Consider the following 13183-nt stretch of genomic DNA (forward strand, 5'->3'; position numbering starts at 1 on the left):
TACAGTGATCATGAATGCTAGCTGTACATTAGAATCACTTGGGGAGCTTTAATTTGCTGTCAAGGCCTAAACCCCACCCTGAAAGACAGAGATTTAGTTATGGGTCTGCACAGGTCCCAGGCAGTAGAGGATTTAAAACTCTCCCTATAATTTAAACATACAACCAAGAGTGTGGCCCTTGGATTCAGCCTCGTGTTTTTCTTTTCTTTACAAATGAAGAAACAGGCTTTGAAAAATTTGACTTGGCTCAAACTTTGGGAGGCTATTTCTTACTCATTGCTCACAACTTAGCTGTTGGGTTGTCTTTTCCAGGAATCCTCAAATCCCTTGGGATCCCAGGAACACACTGTGCATCTCAGTGTGGTGTCAGGTTGCTTCTACTCTGTCTCTTTCCTCACTGTTGGGATGCCCTTAAAAGTGGCGCTGCTTACAGTTTTAGCAATCATACTCCTTCCTACTACACAAATAGCTATTATTGATAAACACTTATCAAACAAGAGAGGAAATAATTGCAAGGATGTGTCATGGTGAAGGGTTTGTTTTAGTCCGTACCTCACTGCCTGAGTTAATGGCCAAGCAGTTTTAATTAATATAAACTACTTCTGTGTTTACTTGGGTCTGAGTGGCTGTGGACTGGGCAGGACACAGGAAAACTTCAGCTACAATTGTTGAGTGGTAAGTAGTTTGTATTTAACCTTATTTCCTAAGAATGAACCAGCATTCCATTCACAGAAGCCAATATCCTGACAGGAAGGTCACTTACCTAATTTTATGTTGTAGAATATTTTCCTCAAAGGGTTTCATTTTCCAGTATCTTCTCAATTGTTTTTCCTCTTCTTAGAATTTCTTCCCCCTGTCTCTTTCCCATCCAACTGAGACACATCCATCCTTTAAATTGCAGCTCAAATATCACTTCCTTTGTGAAACCTTTCCTTGACCTTTCAGACAGAACAGGTTACTTCCTATTTCATGCTCCCTTTGCACTCAGACATAGTGCCACAGTGATGGGAAGCAGCGAAAAGCCCTGTTCTGCACACCTTGTTTAGTGCCTCCGAGAGGAGAAGCTGGCATCACTTTTATTTATTTTCACATTCCAATATTTAGTTCAACTACAATATATTTGGGACCCAAATATAGCCTGCTAATTTTTCTTAAATGTTCTGTGGTTTCAAACTGCATAACTATGTGAAGAACAAGAATTAAGTGGTTCAATGAGCAACAGGGCAAACAAGAAAATGGCTTTGAAACTCAATATGGGTATAATTAATTGGAATTTAAGATGTTCAGTAAGTGGTGACATTCTGGGTCTCCAGGTCTGATGAGTCTCTACACAAATCAGTCAATGGAAGTGTGAAGCTGCCAGGTATGGTGGCATCTGCTAGCACCTATAATTACTAAGAAGAAGTATAAGTAACCCTAGCACACACAGCAATTGGGTGCTTAGGGAGGGGGGGGTAATGTGTTGGAGACAGGATTAGACTAAATAGCAAGTTGCATGCCAGTCTGAGGCTACAATGAGATCTGTCTCAGCAAAATACCATAGAGTAAACAACAGAAAAAGGGTGAAGCCAATTCAGTTTTGTTTAGAGAATGGTGTCCTCAAAGGGTGAGGATGTAAATTAAGGCTGGTATTAACATCTTCATATTGCATGTTTGTGTGTGTTTGTGTGTGTGTGTGTGTGTGTGTGTGTGTGTGTATGTGTGTGTGATTTCAAAATATATCCATGTATATTCTAAAACTAATAAATAAAATTAATAAAATCATTTTGAACCAAAGGAAGAAGTAAGACATGGATTTTTTTTCTAATGTCCAGTCTCTAAAGTGTCAAGAGATACAAAATTCAATGTTAGCTAAAACTATGCACTTCATTGGACTGAATTATATGCATGTTGTAATTTTGAGTAGAATCATGTCACATTATTTGCTTGAGAAATGATTAATTGCAAATTAGATTGAATATGACTCCAAGTTTGTGCAAAAGATACATTCAGATCAATAGCATCATCAGTTATGGAATATTCAGAAGGATAGGCAGGAGCTCCAGACATTGTACCCACAGGAAACTACACCTTAGAGCCATGGCACAGCTGGTCCAATATTTTGTGGACCTTTCGTAGCAAACGTGGTGTTAGATGTTTTACCACCCACACTGATTTCTTCAGAATATTCAGTCATGTGAATTCATTGTTGTTACAATCAACCATGTTCAAACCTCATTAAGTTGTAATTTTTTTTTTTTTTGTCCAACATGGAAACTTATGCAAGAAGATCTCACCACTTGACGTTAGCATCAATATTTACAAACTGATTGCAAAATCTCCTCTAGTTCTGTTTCTAGCAAGGACAAACTGCCTTGCTTTCAGGACACCTCTCCTGCTTGTGATGTGCTGGTCCCTGTGTTCGTGTTCTCTTTACCACGTTCCCAGGGTTAAACTTTCCCAGCCTCGCTGATATCCACTCCTAAACTAGATATTGTGTTCTTACCCACTATGCTACCTAGAAAACTGCCCAGTTTTTATATGGACCTTGTCCTTCTTGAGTTTTCTCGGGATAGTGCATGAATCATGTTGAAATTATAACACAATATAACTCCTTTTATACTGCTGAAATTTTAAACTCAAGCCCTACACTGACTTCCCTTCATTTACAAGCCTCATCTGGGGGCAAATTGCTAAATGTTGAACTAGACGCTGTTACCTTTTTAAAATTATTTATTTCTTTTTTGGATAACAATTATTATTGTTGTGGACAGCTGGAATTAGTATGAGACCGATCTCCAGACATGGTTTGGAGTATGGATAATATTGTGCATGTGGCATCTGAAGCCACAATAGAATAAATGCATCTGGAGTCTCAGCATGGAATACAGTAAAGACTAGGTTGTATTATGAAGTTCTCCTCCACTCAGACTTCACTGGTAAGCAAACCTGTCGTTTTACAGTAAGGTGCTCCTCATCATGCATAACTAAGCGAAGCATCTTGATTTTGCAACTTCCACATTAGAGATAGATTGGATTGTCACATTGTCACTGTCTGCAGCAAGTTCAGCATAACACAAAGCACAACTGTCACTTCCCTGAGGACATGTAGCCAACATATGTTCCAATTAAAAATTTATTTTTGTCCACTTAAATTAAGTTCATATGTCATGCTAATTGTCTGTGTCTGCCCATTCTTTGTCCCTGAATCCAAGGACCTTCAAGATGGAGAATAATCCATCTGCTGGGTTTGGAGTGGGGAACTTTTTCACTAAACACTGGCAATGAGAGGTGAGACTGGGAAGGGTTCTGAAGCCTTGTACATCACTTACTGTCAGCATTCCCTTTCAGTACTGTTTGAGGTATGGAGGCAGAAGGAACCCCATATAGAATGATAGAAAAACGTAGATTTGTGGTCTTTTCTTCAGCAACGACCTGCTGTATCTACAATCCTGAAGAAATGTCTACAGCTCTGGGAACCACCAAAACTTATTTTGTAGAGTCATTTGGAGGCCCAAGAACATTCATTTGTAGACATACATAGTCATCATTTTTGATTAAATAAAAAATATCTCTTTCTCAAATGTTTACTATTTTCCCAAATCTGAAAATCTTTGGGCATGTGTAGAGCCTTTCTTTTGTACTGCCCCACTCATTCCCTGGCTAGAATTGCTTAGTTTTTGTCTACCCCAGTTTATAAATTCATAATAATAACAGCTATCCTTAGGAGTTATAGATAAAAATGAGGAAGTTACTGAGATAATGTGTCTATTGTACCCTGATGCCTGGCATTTCATTTATTTAGTATTGCCATTATCAAGCAGTGTATTGCACTGTGCTTCGAAGCACGCTGCAGTGAAACAAACAAGGACTGTATCAACGTAATCTGAAGAAAGAACAACTCTTACCTTTTCTAATTTCTTCACAGTTTTGGTAAAACAGGTAGGGACACTTTGGCAACTTCCAGACAAATGTAAGAATGTAATCAATAGAGAATGAGAGGGAAAAAATAATAGGACAACTTATGCTCCCAGGTTTAGAAGACACATCTACTGTTTAGCTTTTGTCAAGGAATATACAAATACTGGGTTTCTATATACTTCAAAATCAATAGTTTTGATGATGCAGAATATTATCCTAGAATTTCAGATCCAAACTTTCCTTGCTCTACAAGCCAATTACCAATACATACACACACACACACACACACACACACACACACACACACACACACACACACATATATACTTTAAAAACTTTATCTGCTCTAAAAATTCTGTCATATGAAATTTACCAGATTTACCACATTTGGGGCAGCAGGAAACACAGGCTATCTCGTTTTCCTGAGAAAAAAGTTTAATATGGAAGTAAAGGGCAGCTTCTTGACTCTCAGATAAGGTTTAGAACAAGGAAAGCATCCAAACCTCTTGACTTTTTGTAATCTATAGTGGCATGAATCAACATTTGCAAAACTTTCATTGTCTTTGAGGCAATACACTGACCCCAGTTTAACCAAGAGGATTTATACATGTCACAAATACATTTTCTTTGGATATGCCTAATTCACAATTTTAGGCAACTCACCCTGTGAACGTTATGTGGCATCTCAGAGTGTTATGTTTTTAGGTTTTGTTACCAGGAGCACTGCTGCCACATTGCATTGCTACAGATTTCTTTTCTGTATTGGGATGATACAGTGGTAGCTATTGTTAGGCTAGATACAAAACAACACGGGCCACTGAAGAGCCAATAGCAACTAAAAGATTGATTAGTTGAATTTTTTAAAAAAATCCCTTTAATTAAAAATTAAATTTAATGGCTCTACTCTGAGGAATAGATAATTTAAATGAAATATTTAGGCCCTAAAATGCATAGGTCAAGGACAATGTTATGGCATAGTTTGGCTTACTTTCTTCATGTTACATATGTTTTAGAGTAGTACACTTTCAGAATTTTCTTCACTTCATTATAGAACTGTGGTTATAAATATCCCAAACAAGTCATCATGTACTTGGCTGAAGCATCATGGGGATTTTTCATTATGGTTAACATATATTCTCTTGCAGGCAACTTATAACATTGTATTCTAAAAGTCATTACTAGTGTTTATGTGACTTCCAAAGAGTTATAAATAAATGGATAACAAAATATTTTGCTTTAACTATTTTACCTTGACATAATTGTAAAGCCATACATAATATATATATATATATATATATATATATATATATGATTTTTAAATTGCATGCCACTAATTTGTTTCATTAATTTGACTCTCTTAAAGCTTACAGAAATTTGAAGATAACACTTTTTTTCTCCTTTATGATAAGACACAAAAGAAAAAACAACCATATTTCAACTAATATTCTCTCCTTCACAGTGGCTATAAGTCCTTATCTTTTGTAATACCTCTGGTGACTGTAATCATTAATCCCATGTTTTGAAAATTATTTAAGATTGAAGGTACTACAGTTATACATATTGCTTCAGTCTCTAGAGCCCTAAGAAAAGATTTAGTGCATTTTCAAAAGAATTTTGCAGGTAGGAGCCCAAATGGATTTTCAACTATGCCTCAACCTTTTTGAAACCTACTGATGTTGAATAGTCTTTTACTGGTTGCCATGCCAACTGATACCAGAGGAACACTCTGCAGTGTGTTCATCCCTTAGAAAGCTTCACCAGATGTCTTCAACAAATTGCTATGAAAAGACTTTGGTCTGTCAGTCTTGTTAGGAGATAAAAATCAGGCTATGAGACGTCCCTGCCTTCACTTCTGTTAAAACCAACCCATAAAATATGTAGACTTGCACTACTCTCACAATAACCAGTAAAATCTCTCACCCTCACCCCTACCCTCCTTACTTCCTGTAGCAGGATTTTTAAAATATTTATGCTCTTATTTCTACATGAAGCAGAAGCCATTATATGCTGCAGCTGACATTGTCTGGCCTAGCAAAGCAAGAAGCATCTGGCTGGCAGCAAGGAGAGAGAGCAAGTTGATAAATTATTGATTTACATAAATCAACACCCTTTAAATATTGGTCTTTGGAAGAAAAAGGCTTTTATGCCATTTTAGATTGGAAAGTGCTAAGATGATAAATTCAGAGTCAGCTGTATCACAAGTTTATATTTCTAATCAAAGATATACAGGATTTCATGAATGTACATATTGTATGATCCAAGTTTGTGATGAAAACAAAAAAATTTTATGTTTTCTAGGAGCAACCAAGCTAAGATCATTTATTTTAAAATGTAGTTATAATTTTAAATTTAATTAAATTGTTTAATTCTGAAATATTGATAGAATTTTTGGTAATGAATATAATACTATTTAAGGGTTGGTGTCTTATAAAAGAGAAAACAAGAGACCCAGCAAATGTATATTCATGGAATAATATTTTCATATACCAACTGGTATCTCTATAGTATTCGAGGTTACTTTGCAAATGAATCATTAACCATCAGACTGTGTGTTTTCACATGTAGTAATTCTAAACCAGTATGAAAATTGTGGAATTGGCATATACAGTTGAGATTTAGGAATTCATGAAGACTGTATTTTTAAGCAGGAATTAAAATAAAATCTTATTTCTAACTCTTAAAACAAAGAAATATTGCCGGGCAGTGGTGGCACATGCCTTTACGCCTTTAATCCCAGCACTCGGGAGGCAGAGCCAGGCGGATCGCTGTGAGTTCGAGGCCAGCCTGGGCTACCAAGTGAGCTCCAGGAAAGGCGCAAAACTACGCAGAGAAACCCTGTCTCGAAAAAACAAAAAAACAAAAAAAAACAAAAAACAAAAAAAAAAACAAAGAAATATCAAATTGACATCAAATTTATTTCAGGCTACTCTGTTATATTGTTGTTCATATTTAAAGCTCAAATTGTAAATTAATCATCCATTAAATGGGTTATCTCTTTATATTTCTGTGACTGTGTAGCCCCTTTCTGGTTCTCAGTTCAAGTGTGCATGAACTCATGGTTTTGTGGCCTTCTAGAACTTTCTGCATTTTTCACAGGGGCAGATAAATTGATTTTTTAAATATTATGTAAATATTGAATAATGTGCTCTTTGTTAAATATTTCCATGAATTTTCGTCTCAAAAAATCCAGATTAAGTGTTTAAAATTTGATTTCTTTTTCCCTTATGTTCTTTATTTAAAAATTAACATCATGCAATATACTTCAATCACATTCCACTTCCTCCCAAAACTCCTTGCAGACCCTGTTCACTTCCCTGCCCACCCATGTCCATATCTTTTGTTATTTTGTTTGGTTTGGGTTTTGTATGTGTATTGAGTAAGACTAATTGATTTTCTTCTACAGTTTTAAAGTAAGTAGCAATCATGGATTTTCCCAATATGATTCTTAACACAGAGTCATAAAATAGAAGTTTGCAAATATCCTTCCTCAGCCCCTCACTTGACGCAAATGACAGCCAGGAGTCACCTTCCAGATGTATTTATTATGATGAACTAGCAAGTCTTTTCTCCAAGAGTGATCTGACCAGCACATGTCTAGCTCCACTTTCCTCTACCTCCATCAGGAATACTATGTCCAGTAATTACCCTAGAAGGAGAAAATGTGATTGGTTCTCAAGATAGCTTCATAGACAGTTTGACACCCACGTGACACTTTTATGCATGCTTGTGTTTTGTAAGAGTGACTTTTCTCTGATAAGGCTGTGGCCACAACAAAAGTAGAATAAACATAGGAATCCCCCTCAGTCTGGTCAACCTGTTAGTGTCATTACCACAGGGTGCTAACACAGGCGCATCTTTAATGCATACACATTAATTATCAACATTATTCAACCAAGACAAACACAGTCCAGTGTCTGACATTGAGGGTATAAAATGGTAATATTGACGTTGTGAAACATCTGGATTCTTCTGGCCCTTCCTTCAGCTGCTTTGTGACTTGTTATATAAGACGATAAGTTCTATGTAGGAGGGACATATGTTCAAAGGTATCTGGTTCAATTATTATTGGAGCCTCTAGAATTTAGAGTTCCTTTCAAAAGGGAAAGAGTTAAAATATAAAATTTATAAGACTACAGTAGAATGTGGAAAAAATAAGGGGAAGAGGGTCTTTACAACCCAAACAATTATAGTAAATGCTGTTTAGAAATTGAGCACGTGGGGTGTGGGGGTGGGGCTAAGAGTGATGTTGAGGATTTGGCCCAGTAGGTGTTATTAACCATGTGGATGAATATGTTTTCAACATAACATACAAATGACAGCTTGATTAATGGTGACCGGGAGAATAACATTTGCAAACAAAGGAAACAAACCAAACCAACTAAAATAATTGTTTTGGTCACTGTTCTGTTGCTGTGAAGAAATACCATGACCAAGTCAGCTCACAAAAGGAAACATTTAAAAACATATTTATTTATTATGTATACAGTGTACTGTCTACATGCATGCTTGCAGGCCAGAAGAAGGCATCAGATCTCATTACAGATGGTTGTGAGCCACCATGTGGTTGCTGGGAATTGAACTCAGAACCTTTGGAAGAGCAGTCACTGCTCTTAACCTCTGCACCATCTCTCCAGCCTTAAAAGGAAACATTTAATTGGGCCTTGCTTACAGTTTTAGATGGTGAGTTCATACCACCATGGTGGGAAGCAGACAGGAATGGCGTTGGAAGCAGTAGCTGAGAGCTTTACATCCTGATCAGCAGGCTGCAGACAGAGTAAGCGACACCAGGTCTGGCATGGGCTTTGGAAACTCCAAAGCCCACTCTCAGTGACACAACTGCATCAAGGCCATGCCTTCTAGTCCTTCTCAAATACTTTCACTAAGTGGGGACCAAGAATTCAAACATATGAGCCTGTGAGTGTCACATTCTCATCCAAACTACCACAAATGCAGATGGTGAAAAACAGATTTCTCTTCTTTCTTTTTCTAAGATCTATTTTTATATTTTATTTCCAAGATTATTCTGGCAAATGTCATAAAATTCATGAAAACAGATGTGAATGGGACATTTTAAGCTTATGTCTATGATGAAAAGAACAATTCAGTACAAAAAAACGCTGAAGATGTGAACTCAACAAAGACAAACTTATCTTAAGATAAGTTCTCTAGATCAATATTTAAGGAGGGCTTGGCTTTAGAGAAAAGTAAAACACTTATTTCCTAGAGCAAAACCTCCCAGGACATATGAATACCAAAAGTCACATAGCAGGAGATTGAAAAATTAGCACTTAAAAAAATGTGTGTGCCTTGTTTTTCCCCAGGGAAGTAGAATCTTCATTTAAAGGTTAAAATAAAAGGAGAGAATGCCAAGGCATGAGGAGAAATAGAAGATGAAAAACACCCACAGCAGAATCAGAAGAGATATCCTGGATGTGCCAACACAGATGAGTCACTGGACAACAAGGGATGAGCATCTGGGTTTAAGCTCACCATGGAGACAAGGCATGGGTATGACCCAACCCAGGTAGCGTCTACTGCTTCTTATAGGTACAGAGCCCTTTGACTGTGCATTAACAAGGAAGCAGAATTTCACGGCAATCAGAGATGCAAAGGGTCAGAGGCGTAGAAGATGTGTACAAGGGAATCACCGTTTTTACTTTAAAAACATCCATGGTGTGAATGTCCTCTTGAAAATTCACATCGTGGTGTAACTACAGTTTTAGTGGTGATTAAAGAGACCGTTTAAAGATGTCATCAGGCATCATTCATGTAAATTGACTGGCATCTTCACTGCAGAAGTGGACTAGTAGTTGCAGAAATGGGCTAGTGACAAAGGGATTGGTTCATCTCCCCACTCTCCTCTTGTCTGTGTTTAAATATGTACAATTCCGCTGCACTGTGTTACCACACAAAATGAAACCCTTATCATGTGTTTGGGACATACCCTTCAAATTACCCTTAAAATACCCTTATATGTGTGTGTGTGTGTGTGTGTGTGTGTATATATATACACACATATATATACATATATACATACATACATATATATATATCCCTGTCTATGACTTATTTTCATAGCAATAGAAAATAGAACAAAAAAATGATCACCACAATTTCATTTGTAATATTCATTTCCTTATAACTTTCTAAGTCACCACCTAATCACATATCCATAATCAATACCATCCATATTGCCCGTTTTAGGTGTTTATATAAAAGAAAAATCATAGGAAATTTTCATATTGCTTCCTTAAAAACTAACATTTTTCACTTTCAATATTCATCTTTTCAATAATTATAGTTTGTTAATTGCTGTGCGTTTGTGGTTCTCAATAGATAAAAATACACATTGTATCATCATGTTGATGGATATGTTAATTTCTCGAATCTGAGCGGCAAAAAGTAAGTTACAACAATAAGTAGGCCTAAGAGTATAGCTCAGTGGAAGTGTGTGCTCAGCATTCTTAAGTCCCTAGGTTCAGTTTCAATACCTAATGTAAAAGAAGATAAATGATTGTCAAGCCGTGGTGGCACACACCGTTAATCCCAGCACTTAGAAGGCAGAGGGGAGCAGCTCTCTGTGAGTTTGAAGCCAGTCTGGTCTACAGAGGCAGTAAAAGCACAGCAGGGGTTACACAGGGAAACCCTGTCTCAAAACCACCCCACCCCCCGCAAAAATAAGATGAGTTTGGTTTCAGATCATAATGAAGCCAGTTCTGACAACAAGAATTGAGAATTGCATAACCATAGAATTGCAACATAAAAATGTAGATATACTACGTGGATGTAATATACACATGCATAGGTATATATATATATTCAAAAAGTCCAGAATAAATATTGCATGTGCTAATCTTTCTTTCCAGTAATTGCTTATCATGAGAAAATATGTGTCCAAGGATATCTGAAGTAGCTTGATAGTAATTTTTAAATCCATTAAATTTTCTGGATTAATAGTTACATCAAAAATTCTATAAAAAATATCTAGTCACTGTTTTCAGTAATACAGGACTGTAACAACTGGGCAGAACTCCCAATGCACACAGCAAGAACTAAATGCAGAACAAACCTCCTCATTATTGAGGTGAGCCACATTATTTGTGTGAAATTCAAATATAGGATCAGTTCACTTTCATCCCAGAGCGAGTGTGCCCCTTGTGAAATAACTGGGGGAAGAAGCATGTTGCTGGGAATCATCGGCCAACTCCACCAAAACTGTTCTCTGAAAGCAGAGAGATGATTTGCAAGTGAAAATCACTGTTAGAAACCTGGAAAGCAAAGCCATGCTCACTTTCTAGGAAATTTAACCCCTCCTTTGCGAACACCCACTTTCTTTTCTACATTTCACAAAAATACATAAGGTGATCCAATGTTCTTTGAGCATTTTGCTGTTGTCGTTGTTTTTATATGTTTGTTTCATATTAGTGGCTATATCTGAAAGTAAGCGGAAAACCAGGAAGATTCATTGGTGCGATACCTGACCAGATGATTTATATACATGATAAAAACTAAGTTTCACAAAGTTGTGCCAGTACTTCTCCATTCATGCACATCTAGAGAGCTCTGTCCACTACAGCCAGGCCTGGGTGACATTCCAAGACTTCGCTATCAGCCTGGGGTGCCATCTTGATGTGGTAGAATCTTCATGAGTTCTGATCTAGTGAAGGAGGTGAGATCATTGTGGACTTGCTCTTCATAGGAATAGTGATATTCTGGCACTTTGTTTTCTTTCATTTCCTCACAGCTTCTGCTCTCCCTCCATTGTATACCCTCTGTCATAAGGTTCTATCTACTCACATGCACAAAAGTTATGGAGACTTGAAGTATGAAACGGTGAGTCCCCTCCTCTCCCCCTACACACACACAAAAGAAAATTATTTCGTTTACCTAGATTTTCTCAGATCCTTTTCCACAATGATGAAAAGCTCACTTACCCAGGGAACTACAAATATCAAGCAGGCTACTACAGTCCAGATACTGTGTTACTAGCGAGATAGTGTTCGGTTTAGTTTGAAAACTATTTAAAAGAAAGACCTTGGGCTCTTTCTTTTGCCGTGTTCATTTCAGTGTTAATTCTCTCCAGGTTTATAAGTTTAAATAATATCCACCCACCAACAACAAAATATATCCCTCTTAAGTTACAGACTTCATCTTCTTAAATGATGACATGTAATCTATATTTCAATTTCTAGCTGTCACCATCAATGAACAGGACCAAAACATATTTCTTAATTTCTACCTTCCCTCTCCACTTGCTTCTTCCAATACCCTTCCAATACATCTCATATAATAGTATTATATTTTATACCGTTGCTCAAGACAGAAGCAGCAAAAGACTCAACTACCATTTTCATTTTCCCTTTACACTTTCTACATGTACATTACAAGGGAGTCGATAAAGAAACACTGTTGGTTCTATTTTCAAAATACATGCTAAATCAAATAAACTGTCTCTTCTTTAATCATGATCACTTTGGAATATAAGCAAGTATTTTTATAACTATGTTACACACTTGTTGGTAAGAAAAGTTATCTCATGAGTGGAATTCTGTAGTCACCTTTTCCCATACTTTTCCCATCTCCATCATATATATTTGCCTCAATTTTCTTACGTTTTATCTTAATATTTATTACACTTTGAAAACAATACACTAGTAGTAATATTTTTATAAGTCCTATGAAATGAAGATGATTGACAAAACCATCCATCAGCACTACATCTACTCAACAGTGTAATCAGCTCATCACATTGTAATAAAACCAGTGAAAGGACCACATGGATGAGGATTTGCAGAGGAGGATATCACTTATACTTATTTTTAAATAATGTGAGTTAATACATAGAAAACAACATATGAGATGTGCAAAAGCAGTTATTTACATATATACACATGGTAAAATTGTTAAATATAAGGTATATTATAAAATGATAAAACTCTTAAGTATATAAGCATTCAGCAAAGCTAAAATTTCTTACTATCTTTTACTGATGGGTGGTCATTTGTCTTAGGATGGGACTTGATCTAGCAAGTGGGATACAATGATGTATACAGTATTGTGATTGTATTCTTAATTAAGAGAATCACATGCTCTGTTTTCATTCTCTTCTCCTTAGATTGGATGGACACAGTCAGGTGGATGATAGATAGACAAGATAGAATGTAAGTATTGAAAAAAATCAGAAAGATCTTGGACTTTTGAACGTTATAGAAGGGAAAGCAACTCTGAGTTCAGATATTGAATAAGACTTTTTGGAGTAACACTTTCTCATATGAAATAGTTT

Source organism: Peromyscus leucopus, chromosome 11 (genome assembly GCF_004664715.2).
Source record: "Peromyscus leucopus breed LL Stock chromosome 11, UCI_PerLeu_2.1, whole genome shotgun sequence".
In the NCBI taxonomy this organism is placed as follows: domain Eukaryota; kingdom Metazoa; phylum Chordata; class Mammalia; order Rodentia; family Cricetidae; genus Peromyscus; species Peromyscus leucopus.